This window comes from Halichoerus grypus, chromosome 9 (genome assembly GCF_964656455.1).
Source record: "Halichoerus grypus chromosome 9, mHalGry1.hap1.1, whole genome shotgun sequence".
NCBI classification, from domain to species: domain Eukaryota; kingdom Metazoa; phylum Chordata; class Mammalia; order Carnivora; family Phocidae; genus Halichoerus; species Halichoerus grypus.
The window spans coordinates 129,614,626-129,627,885 of NC_135720.1; positions in this window are offsets into that span (position 1 = coordinate 129,614,626).

The following is a 13,260-nucleotide window of genomic DNA, read 5'->3' on the forward strand; positions in this document are numbered from 1 at the left end:
TGAGAAAGACAGAGACCACATTCGCATAACTTTTATTATAGTGTATTGCTACAATTATTCTATTTTATTATTAGTTATTGTTGCTCATCTCCTACTGCACCTAATTGATAAATTAAACTTCATCTAGGTCTGTATGTACAGGAAAAAACATAGCATGCAGAGGGTTCAGTCCTATCTGCAGTTTCTAGCACCTCCATGGATAAAGGAGGGATCACTCTGCACAACCTCCCTTCTTTCTGTGTCTAAACAACAAAGTGATCTCATTAAGACCACTTAACACCAGTTGGAATGAGAGACTCTAGCTCCTATTACTTATGGCTTAAAAAGGTCAGTATGTTTAAGGGAATTTGGTGCTTTCCTTGTTAGTCATGGCAACTTTCCTGATTGCCTATGGAGAAAAGAGGCAAGAAAATATGTCTTAATTTGATAGGATGGGAAAGAAATTTGTTATCTTTTTTTAAAAAAATACTTATTATTTATTCTACCACTGATTTGCAACATGACCTTAGGGAACTCCCTGGCTTTAAAACATTGTGACTCATAAATTCTTGACGATCTGTCACATGTTGAGAGCACATGGTCTTGCCTCTATCAGTTTATTATTCTAATTCATTTTTTTCAAGTCACTGTGATTTCTTGATAGATATAACATATATTTTAGCCTACCTTTTATCTCCACCAACAAGAGGGCTTTGATTAGAGGATGAACCCCAAATCCTGTGATTGCTTCCTCCAGCAAATCTTATTTCCACTAACTTTACTTCCTTCTCAGCTTTAGGGCACCACAAAAGAAGTGATTTGCTTGAGGTATAGTCAGGGAGGGGGCCCATAGGGATGTAACTATTCATGTATATTTCTTTTTTTTTTTTATAGTAGATAGAACTTGCAAATATGAACCTATCTGTTAATTAATCACCACTGTCATAAGCACCAAAATTTCAAGGTAGCAACAATTCAACTTTCTAAGTCTAAAATCAAAGTATTTCATACTTTGTAACATGAGTAATCTTAATTAAGATTGTCAGATGTATTTCAAGTCACTACAAGTGTTAAGAGAGTACAGAAACCAGGCGGTAACATGAGGCAGATTGTTTTCTCTCTCTAAACTTTATTTGTAAACCGGAAATAATAATCATACTTTACAGAGTTGTTGCTAGTTAAAAAAAGTTAGAAGTCTTCATATTGAAAATATCTTCTAAGAGTTAAGCAAATAGATGGGGGAAAAAAAGAAAAGAACCCCCACTCCTAGACCCAAATTGATGAAATGCCAAAATTCCAAAGAATAAGTAGAAAATTCTAAAAACTTCCCAAGAGAGGAGGAAAACTGACCATATGCCAAGGGATTAAAAGCGAATTGGTTTCAGACTTTACATTAGCAACAGTAGACTCTAGTGAGCTAAGTCTTCATTCTGATGGAATTTGACTTTGATTCTTGAATTTTATACCTAGCCAAATAATCAGTGAAGCACAGGGTAAAATAAAAGCATTTCCTGACTTGCAGTGATTCAAGAAGTACACTACTCAACTACCTATAGGAAAATACTATCTGAGGGTTACTCCAGAAAGGAAGGGATTTTCAAAATATAGTGACACAAGACAGAAGAAAGAATAACATTGAAGTCTGACTTAGAAGAGATCAACAAGACTGGAAACAAATTTAAAAGAATCAAATAGATGTCACTTGGACATTCTCTTTGGAGCATCAAAAGTTAGTAGCACAGAATCATGTTACTCTTTCATGGATCCCTTTATGAATAACATTTATATAGTCATAATAGTTAAATACTCTTTTAGAATAAATATCTCGGAACAAAGCATGCAAGTCTTAATTAAAGGTTACTAATTGAATTTAAATGTTGTAAACTTTGAAAAGAAAAGATTACATGACTCATCAAAAGATAGTCATGAAATAGTGCAGGTGAGCAAGATAGTGTATTTTAGCAAAAGTCTTAATTTTTTTTGTAATATAAATCATGAGATACTGTCTAAAATAAATAATTCAAGAAATACAGAACTACAGAACTTGATACAGATTCCCATTATCCCTATTACTCTTAATATTTGGAGGCATTAAGCAATGCAATTTAATAAAACAAATTAGAGGTAAGAATTGGAAAGGAAGTCGAAAAACTGCCACTCTTTGTAGATGTCATGTTTATGTAATTATAAAACACCAGAGAGTCTTCTGAAAAACTATTGCGAACAATAAATTAGCTCCATAATTAGTAGAACATATCAGAAACCAATAGTCATAATAAAATGTAAAAACACAATGTTTACAAAAACTGCAGAAGATAGACTACCAAGAAGAAATGTAATGAGAAATATATATAACTTTTATGGGAAAAATTCCAAATTATTCCCCATGGATACAAAGGTAAAAACAAATAAATGGAAAGACTTAATGTCTTACAAAGGCTCAATATCATGAAGATGTGAATTCCACCAAAGTTAATTTACAAATATAACATGATCTAAATAAAAATACTGGCTCTCCAGGAAAACTCGATAAAGAAGAGCAGTTATTCATGCTAAGTATTGAAATACACTATAAAACTTCAAAAATTAAAATAGTGTTGGTAGTGTAGCATGAATACAGACAGGCAAAATGAAAAGAACAGAAATCTATACATAATCCAAAATATATCCTAAAATTAGTACATAGTAAAGATGGTATCTCAAAAGAATGGGGTAGGGGGAGACTTTCTTTTCTTTGTTTTTGTTTTTGTTTTTTGAGTAGGCTCCATCCCGAACATGGGGCTTGAACTCATGACCCTGAGATCAAGAGTCATACGCTGTACCGACTGAGCCGGCCAGGTGCCCCCAGAAAGAGGAAGACTTTTTAACAGATGTTTCAGAGACAAGTGAGTAGCCATCTGCAATGAGATAAAAGAGGATCCATACCTCTCACTGCATTATAGATAACTCCAAAAAGACCTAGGAGTAAACTGTTTTAAAAAAATTAAAAAGTAGCAATTAAAGTACTAAAAGAAAACACAGACAATACTTTTTATAACCCTGGAACAAGCCCTTGCCAGCTATGACTCAAAATCCAGGCACGCACACACACATACAAAAGATACATAATTTCAACTATATAAAAATCAGTCCTTTTCCAGGGCAAAACATCATAAGCAAAGTCACAAGACAAATTACAAACTGGGACAAATATTTCTAACTCATTTCACAGAGGAACAGCTCATCTCCCAAGTGTATAAGGAGTTCCTAGAGGGTAGTAAGAAAACAGATGGTAAAAAGTAGAAAAATGGGCAGAGGATATTAACAGGAAGTTCACAGAAAAACAAAAACAGGTAGCGTTTAAACATGAAAAGTTGCTTAGTCTCACTAGTAATAAGAGAAGTGAAATTTAAGACTATGCTCTGCTACCAGGTTTCATCCAGCGGATTAGCAAAAATCCAAAATCCGTGGTGAATAGGTGAAATGGCAGAAATGTATTCTGTGCCAGTGAAAATAGAAATTGGCACACCCCCTGGGGGGAGCGATTTGGCAATATCTACAAAAATTAAAAATACACTTACTCTTTGATCCAGTAATCAAGTTCAAGGAATCTACCCTACACATACACCTCATATTTAAATGATTATATATTTACAAGTTTTTTTTATTGCAACATTTCTTTTATAGCAAAAGAGTAAAACAATGTCATTCGGTGAAGCACTGGTTAAATAAACTACAGCACAGCCACTCAGTGGACCATTATGCAGCTAATAAAAGAAAAATATAGAAAAAAGAATGAGGACGCTCTCTGGGTACTGATACAGAAAATATTAGTAGTGTATCAACCCAATACTCTATCTTTTGTATAAGAAAGAGGGAAGTGAGTACACGTTTTTGTTTTTGCTCTATCTACATAAAGAGTGACTAAAAAGCATAAAGAAAATAATAAAAGTGGCTACGTATACTCCTCCAACATTAAACATAAAATTACCATATGATCTAGCAATTCCACCTCTAGGCATATATCTAAAAGAATTAAAAGCAGGAGCTTGAACAGATATTTGATTTTTTTTAATTTATTTTTTAAGTAATCTCTATGCCCAACATGGGGTTCAAACTCATGACCCCGAGATCAAGAGCCACGTGTTCCACCGACTGAGCCCACCAGGCACCTCATGAACAGGTATTTGTACACAGGGTTTAATACCAGCATTAATCACAATAGTCAAAAGGTGGAAACAATCCAAATGTCCATTGACGGGTATGTATAAACAAAATATGAGGATATACATATCATGGAACATTACTCAGTCCTAAAAATAAATGGAATTCTGACACATTCATGCTACAACATGGATAAATGAAAACACTATGCTATGTGAAATAAGCCAGACACAAAGGGACAAGTGTAGTATGAGTCCACTTATACGCAAGGTTCCTAGAGTAGTCAAATTCATAGAGGGAGAGAGCCGAATGGAAGTTGTCAGGGCTGAGGGAGAGGGCACAATGGAAGTTATTATTTAACAGGTACAGACTTTCAGTTGGGGATGATCAGAAAGTTCTAGAGACAGATGGCAGTGATGGTTCGACAACAATCTGAATGCACTTAATGTCACTGAGCTATATGTTTACCGTGGTTAAAATGGTAAATTTTATGTTCTGAATATTGACCACAGTAAAGAGATCTACCTCCCTTTAGAGTCAGGGGGTAGGGGAGAAGATGCAGGGCTAGGAGGGACACTACTTAAGTATACCTTTTGAACCACATATTACCTAATTACCTAATAAGATCAATAAACACATTCTATGAAAGGCCTAGAATTTCTTCTTGGATCGCTTCTGTAATTTGATTTTTTTTTCTATATGCAAATATTACTTTATTTTGCTTCAATGTTTTAAAAACACCTTTGTCAATAGTGAATTGATTAAGCATCCACACACCAGAATATTAAACAGCAATGGTGAAGAGTAAGGTAGATCTATATTTCCCTCACTTTGATTTATAGACTGACAGGCTCTGGCCTCCAGAGAAGTGCTCTCAACTCTGATCCTCATGGAGCTGGTTAATGAAATGCACTGTGTCTGCCCTGCAGTCTCAACCATCTGTCTGTGGGGGGAAGGCGAGGAAGGGGACAGCTAACACTTTATGAATGCTTTATGCTCCAAGATTACTTCTCAGAGCAAACCCTGCCTTGGGCATGATGGGGTCCTTGCTCAGCCATTAACAAATCAATCCCTCATTTTATCTAGCTGTCTTCTCTTGTGTGGGTACCTCCCATGGCAGGGAAGCTGAAAGGCAGAGGGACTGGCAGTAGGAATAGGGTTCCAAATTTCACCTGTATGAATCCCTATCCAGAGCTACCCTGAACAGTTCCTTTGCAGTAGGACACCCCACCTTTGGGGTACCCATTCCACTAGCCAACATCTCCCCTGGCCAGAAAGTACTTCCTAAATTTGTCCCCATTATTTCCACCCATTGGTCCCGTTTTTACTTTCTGGAACCAAAAAACAGAAATATAATTCCTCTTCTGTATCATATCACTTCTGATATTTAAAAAACATGAATATATCCCTCCCAAAAAAGTGTCTCTTCTCTAGGGCCTGAAGGTACTCTGTGGAAGTGTACTTTTTCAGTGGCTAAAAGTCCAGTAACTGCGGAGGCCCTCAAGTTCTTCTCTCTCAGCATTCATCGGATCTGCAGCCCATTTCCATGGATATTCCTTTGATTGTATTCCTACTTCTCCACCTACCTCTTACAAATCTCTTTTTTCTCCTTTAGGAATCAAATGAAACACACCTGTGTAGTAGCTGGTGTGGTAGGTAGTCTTTAAAATGGCTCCCAGTGGTCCTCACGCTCTGTGTAAACTCCTCCATTTGAAGGGCTTGACCTAGTGACTTGCATCCAATGAACAGAATACAACAATAGTGATGGGCATTTCTGAGATTAGGTTACAAAAGACTGTGATGTGACTTCCATCTCACTGACTTTTTCTTTCAGATTCTTCTTGCTTTCTCTGATGAATCCAGTGCCCACTTGAGAGGTCTGATGGAGAGGCCCCCACGCCAAGAACCGAGGACACCTCCAGCCAAAAGACAGCAAGGAACTGAACTCTTCCAACAATCATGTGAATGACCTTGAAAGCAAATTGTGCCATAGTCAAGCCTTGAGATTGCAGCAGTCCCAGATGACTCCTTGATTGCAGCCTTCTAAGAAACCTGAAGCAGAGGATCCAGCTAAGCTATGGACCAGGACTTCCTGCCCCCAAAACTGAGATAATAAATATTATTCTTAAGTCACTAAATTTGTGGTAATTTGATATGCAGCAATAGATTACTGACACCACCAAGGATGAGGACAAATAGTAAAGAGAACAAACCTTGACCTACTTGAGCCATTAGATTCCTACACATAGCCAGTCAAATGAAATTCTCCTCAGTCTGTCATTAGGATCACATTTTCCTATCACACTGAAATTAGCTTCATGAAATTTATTCCAAATATGATAGTTACTTTAGATTATCTTAATATCACTGTTTTAAGTAAAGGCAAGAATTCCATTTATTGGTATTGTTTAAATATTTTCCAGATAACAGGGACCTAAATAAGTACTTAGAGGTTTTCTCTAGAATACAGTATTGTGTTGGTAGTAAGCCATTGCAGACTGAGATATTGTATAACAATTTTAAATTACTTTTGAATAAACTGGCATTGCTTTGGTGTCATTATGAAAAATAAGTTAATGTTAGAGTAATTTGTATTACAACCAAAAAATGGAGGAAAAAAAAAAACAGAGAAAAGTCAGAACCATTATAGATTATGATGGTGTTGACCTTGAAAACGAGATATATTTTGGGCGCCTGGGTGGCTCAGTTGGTTAAGAAACTGCCTTTGGCTCAGGTCATGATCCTGGAGTCCCGGGATCGAGTCCCGCATCGGGCTCCCTGCTCAGCGGGGAGTCTGCTTCTCCCTCTGACCCTCCCCCTTCTAATGCTCTCATTCTCTCCCTCTCAAATAAATAAATAAAATCTTAAAAAAAAAAAAAAGAAAACCAGATATATTTCATTCATCCATGACTAAATCCCTCTACAAGTGTCCTTCTAACTGATTTTTTAGCCTGTTTATGTGTGATCATCTCCAGTAAACCACAACTTACCTCTTCATTATATTGACTGAAACTATTTCTTCCTTCTCATAAGGAAAATTTTTCTAAGGGTCAAGATCTCTGTGGAAAAATTTCATTTCTTAAAGACTAGGATGAAAAGCAGACTAATACTATCTAGTCTTTCAGATGACTTGTGTCTTTTTTTTTTAGTTCTTTTATTTTTATTTGTGGTAAACATCAAATAATATAAAACTTGCCATCATAACCATTTTTAAGTGTACACTGTGTTAAGTATATTCAACTTGTTGTGCAAGATCTTCCGAACTTTTTCATCCTGCAAAATGGACACTCCATTGAGCAACGCTCCATTTTCCCCTCCCCCCAACCCTGGCAACCATCATTCTACTTTCTGCTCCTATGAATTTGACTATTTTAGATACCTCATATAAATGGAATAAGACGGTATTTGTCTTTCTGTAACTGGATTATTTCACTTAGCATAATGTCCTCAAGGTTCATCCATGTTGTAGTATGTGACAGGATTTCCTTCTTTTTTAAGGCTGAATAGTATTCCATTGTGTGTATATATCACATTTTGCTTATCCATTTATTCATCAATGGGCATTCAAGTCATTTACACCTCTTGCCTATTGTAAATAATGCTTCAGTGAAAATGGGTGTGTAAATTTATCTTCAAGATCCTGCTTTCAATTCTTCTAGGTATATACCCAGAAATGAGATTGCTGGGTTATATGGTAATTCTGTTTCATTTTTTTGAACAACTTTCATACTGTTTTCCACAATGGCTGCACCATTTTGCATTCCCACCAACAAGGATTCCAATGTCTCCATATCCTCTCCCACACTTGTGATTTTCTGTTTGTTTGTTTTTTTTTTAATAAAGTCTTCTTGATGGGTGTGAGGTGATATATCACTGTGGTTTTGATTTACATTTCTCTAATTATTAGTGATGCTGAACATCTTTTTATATGCTTGTTGATCATTTGAATATCTTCTTTGGAGAAATGTCTATTCAAGTTTTTTATCCAATTTTTAATCAGGTTATTTTGTTGATGTTGTTGAGTTGTAGGAATTCTTTATATGCTCAGGATATTAACCATCAGATATTTGAAGATTTGCAAATATTTTCTCCTATTTCGTAGGTTGTCTTTCACTCTGTTGACTGTTTCCTCTGATATGCAGATTTCTTGGATATGATACTGAAAGCACAGCAACAAAGCATAAACAGACAAATGGGATGACAGATGACTTTTTTTTTAAAACAACGTCTGTCCAGTCATCAACCTGTGCGAAACATCTATCAGTTTCTCTATCCATCTACTCTCTCTCTCTCTCACACACACACACACACACACACACATACACACACACACATCCATAGTTAGCATGGTTATGACATTCTCTAGCCTCTAAACAGCTAGCTGATTTATAACTTCCTTTCTACACTGCTATCATCTGAGAAATCGGGGTTCTCTAGGGTCGGCTTTGGAGACCACTCCTAAAGAGATGCCTGGTTCTCGTTATCTTTGCCTAAGCTATTGTGTCCATTCCGTACATCCACAATTATTTTCTCTTGTCCCCAGTGCCACAAAACTTCACAATTTTCTGAACTGCAACAACTAATATATATTACTCTGCTTGGAGTACAAAACACTTTTTTATTCTATAGGTTTCAAGAGACACATTCATTTAATATTGAAATTTATGATGGAGTCAGAAAAACAGCAAAGTGAATTTTTAGTTCTTTTTAAACTTTTTCTGTTAGAGCATTGGTTGCAGCAGATTTTCATTAGCATTTAAATTAATCTCTTTTTAAAAGTTCTATTCCAAAATGAATTATCTCTTTTATGATATTTATCTAAATTTATCAAGTACACAAAAATATGTAACTTCAGCAATGAATGTTGTGTTCCAGTTTCTGATTCTTGATGTTTAGCCATGTGTTATTATGTAGTAGTAACACATAAAGGGATTTACCAGGATCTTCTCAGAAGGTACTCTCCCTACACACTGAGCACTCTCCTCCCCCCCTCTTTCTTTATACCTCCCTTATCTAGAAACTTCCTGTTAATTCAGTCCCATTCCTTATATTAATGGGGCTAGAGACTACAAACAGAAGCTTATATACAGTATGACTAAATATTTAAAATTATAAATCAAGCTAGAAAGCTATTACATAAAATGTGTCCATCCATCCAATCATTTTTATTGGCACATTCTGTATTTGCTAATTTGCCTACCATCTAAAATTTATTTGTAACCCAAAATCAATGTTTCTGATGCTTTCACAGTCATTTGCGGACATGCACAGAGAGGCAAAAAATTTGAGTTGCCTGACATGTATATTCCCAGCTGAGACTGAACAAGGCAATCCTCTGCCATCTTGTTTCAGCTCTCAAAGGACAAGTATCCTTTTTGAGGTCTTCTCAGAGCCATGTTTTTCACATTTTTGTTCTTTTTGTTGGTAATTTCACTGTTTAAAATGGCTTCCAAGCATAATGCTGACGTGCTGTCTAGTGCTCCTAAGTGTAAGAAAGCTATGATGTGTCTTAAAAACGTGTTAGATGAGCTTCTTTCAGGCATGAGTCATAGTGCTGTTGGCCATAGTTCAATGTTAATGAATCAACAATATACATTAAATAATGTGTCCTTCAACAGAAACCATGTAAAACAAGATTATATGTTGTTGTGACCAGAGGATGGCAAGAACCTAACCATCTATTTCCCCCAGGGCAATAATTCAGTATTTGCTGATTCAGTGATCTGGTGGACATTACAAAACTATCACAAATCATAAGAATTGACTGTACTAGCCTCATACCTTAACAAATATACATTCATAATGACAAAGTAAAAGATGTGCAAAATTACGGTTTTTAGATGACTAAAAATTTTTACCTGAAATATCAAAAGAAATTCAAAGAAAATGAAATTCAGATTTTCATGAATGTCTTGGTAACCTATAGATAGGTTGATAATGTTTGGATGAGCAATAAAGGCATACATATTTCATACATTATTATATACATATTCATATATTTTCTTTTTCTTGCCATCATTTCAGCAGACACTAATAATGTTGTTATAATAAATATTTCATATAATTTATTTTATGCCCGAGACTAAGCTAAAGGATTAAAAATGTAATTGTATGTAATGTATGTAAACTATCAATACATTTTTATCTAAAAGCAAACCGAAATAAATGTTTCAATTGAAAAATTAAAATTATTTTCATACATGTTTAAGTTATTTTCTTCTAAATTATTTTCAATTATCTATCAAAATTAAAAGAAAAATAGAAGCTATGATTTATGAAACCAACATGTATGATAAAATTATTTAAATAAAAATTATGATTAATCAACATTGAATTGTTAAATGAAAATTATTTAAAATTGACCTTTTAGGGACACCTTGGGTGGCTCAGTTGGTTAAGCGGCTGCCTTCAGCTCAGGTCATGATCCCAGGGTCCTGGGTTCAAGTCCGCATTGGGCTCCTTGCTCAATGGGGAGCCTGCTTCTCCCTCTGCCGGCCACTCCCCCTGCTTATGCACACACTCTCTCTCTCTCTCTGACAAATAAATAAAATCTTAAAAAAAAAAATAAAAAAATAAAATTGACCTTTTAAATTTATTAAATGTTTTTATAAAAACTATTCATAATTGTAGTTTTCAATATCCATCTAGTTGCCAACATAAAGAATTAATAGCACCCAGGTTCCTCTACAGCTATATGTAAATTTAAAATAATATGAATTGTTTAGCTTAGCAAAAATGTCTCTTGGTCACTGTGTGCTATTGGTGAAAAGACTTTGCTAATTCCTGAGTACGTTTAGAACCACAAATTGGAACAGGAAGAGAAGCAAGAAAATGGGTGGTTGGCAGCCCTAGAAAATAATGCTTTGCTGTGCAAGAAGAAAAGAATTTGGCAAATTCATTAATTTGTGTCTTCTCTCCCCCAAATGATTCTACCATTTAACCTATCCCTGTGCTCTGAGACAGTGTCTGTTTCTGGTGACAGCAGGGATGCAACCCTAGATTTACCACAACATTCAGATGCACTCACCTCCTTTTCAAGAACACAGAACAAAGATGTTGAGAATTGTCTCCCTGAGGCATGAACAGTGTCAATTGTGAAAAGGGATAGTTAGGGTTGTGGGTCGATTGAGCAGTGGCAGATCTGAGCACTGGATCTGACTGAGCCAGTAAGAGAAGCCCCTTTGAGGAGGAAAGTCGCTGTACCCATTCCTGATCTAACTGCATCATGGTGCTCATTGGGTCATAAGCTGGCCAGCTGCAAGGACATCTGAGGGCTGTGAGCCTGGTGCCTTGCATCTAGAATCCCTGCCTGGTTAGACTTCAGCCCTGGTCTGAATTAAACCTTTTCTCCTGGTCCTGGTCTCCTTCCAGTATAGCAGGAAACACTCACTGCCTTGAGTACAGAATTAGGTAATATCTCAAGATGTTTGACATTCTCCATACAACTCCCTGAGGGCATCTAACCATGGATCGATTCCTGCTCCACTGACTGACCAAGATCTCTTGCCTCTTCCAACCTTCTCCCGACTTGAAGCAACACCTTTCTTTTTGTACCTGATTTTCTTGTTCCTTCCACCTTGGACAACCAATTCAAATTTTCTAAATCAAGTTTCTAAATTTAACAACACATCCTCTGTCCTAGGGCCGATCATATTAATGACAACAATACGAGCTAGCATTTATCAAGTGCTTACTAAGACACAGGCATGGTTCCAAGCATGGAATGTATGAACTTTAGATGGATGAACTAATTTGTCCTCACAGCAGCTGGTGCTGTGGGTACAACTTTACCAGAGAGGAAACTGAGGCACAGAGAAGTTAGGGAAATTGCCAAAGTGAGGGTATGCAGGGAGTTTGACTGTAGTCCAAATTCTTCCCCCATTCACTACATGATAGTACAGGAGGTGGAGAAATGGTGCTTCTCATGGGCTACCGGTAGGTCTGCTTGGCTACTTTTATAGGAAAAATAGATTTTCTTGCAAATTGGTTGAAAGTGATATTTACAAGAAAAAGCATCACCTGTGTTCACTCACTGCTTGTCCTTCTCAGAGATGGTTATCACTGATGCCATTAATACCAGGACTGCCTAATATCTGGCACGCCTTGTTAACACTTTTTCCAGAGAGCCTCATATGCTCATATAGACTAGTGGACAGAGAAAAGTCCAAAAGATGGCGGAGAATCCATGCAATCACTTTTTAAACAATCTGCAAAGAGCTTATAAGCCTCAGGGATGTGTTTGCAATGCCCCCCAGTGTCACAGCCACAGGGCAGGAAACAGTTAAATCATTTCCCTCTCAAGGTCACCTTGAATGTCAATGGCAGAGCTGGGCATGGAGCCCAGGCCTCTGGCTCCTCTCGCTGTGTTTCAGGAAGCAAACTGCATTCTGACATTTAATCGGTGAGACATTTTGTTTGTGTTAAAGCATTCCCTTGCAATATTTGCAACCCAAACACTATAGCATGGAGCCAGTGCCTGAGAAACTGGGAAGAAAATCCGACCCAAAGCCAAAGTGCCAGTCCCAGATGCAGGAAGTAGAAAGCTAAATCTAGCCAGGTTCAATAAATGATGGCATAAAAAAAATCATCTTTAAGGTTTTCTTCACCTAATCACCAACATTAACACAGGTCAAATAACATTACAGTAGATGTCATCATTATAATAAGATTCTTGATCTTCAGCTGATGGCACTCTTATTTCAAGCAATATTTGATGCAACCAAATTCTAGGACATTCTCTGAGAATTTGCTGTAATGGAATTTGGCCTGTACTCTAATGGGGTACCATCATACATCTTAAAGAGTTGAAGGCATACAACAGAAAGAGGACCTTCTATTAATAGGAGGGAGAACTTCATGGTCCATTTCCCAGAAGACAGCTAGCTGGGCCAAGTGCAAACCAAGAAAACGTCATGAAGAATTGGTATTTTAAGCCTGGGGCATCTGGTTCAGCTTCTCTACTACTATAGAAGGGTCTACATCCTACTCATCCTGGGTGGAAAAACAGACTGAAAAAATTGACAAACATTTAAAAGCAATATAATGTCCCCTTGTTTGTACAGCTTCCCCATCTTCACTTTGGAAGATGATCCTGACAATCCATTTTTCAAAAGAGCTTCTTCCCAGTGCTCCCACTCC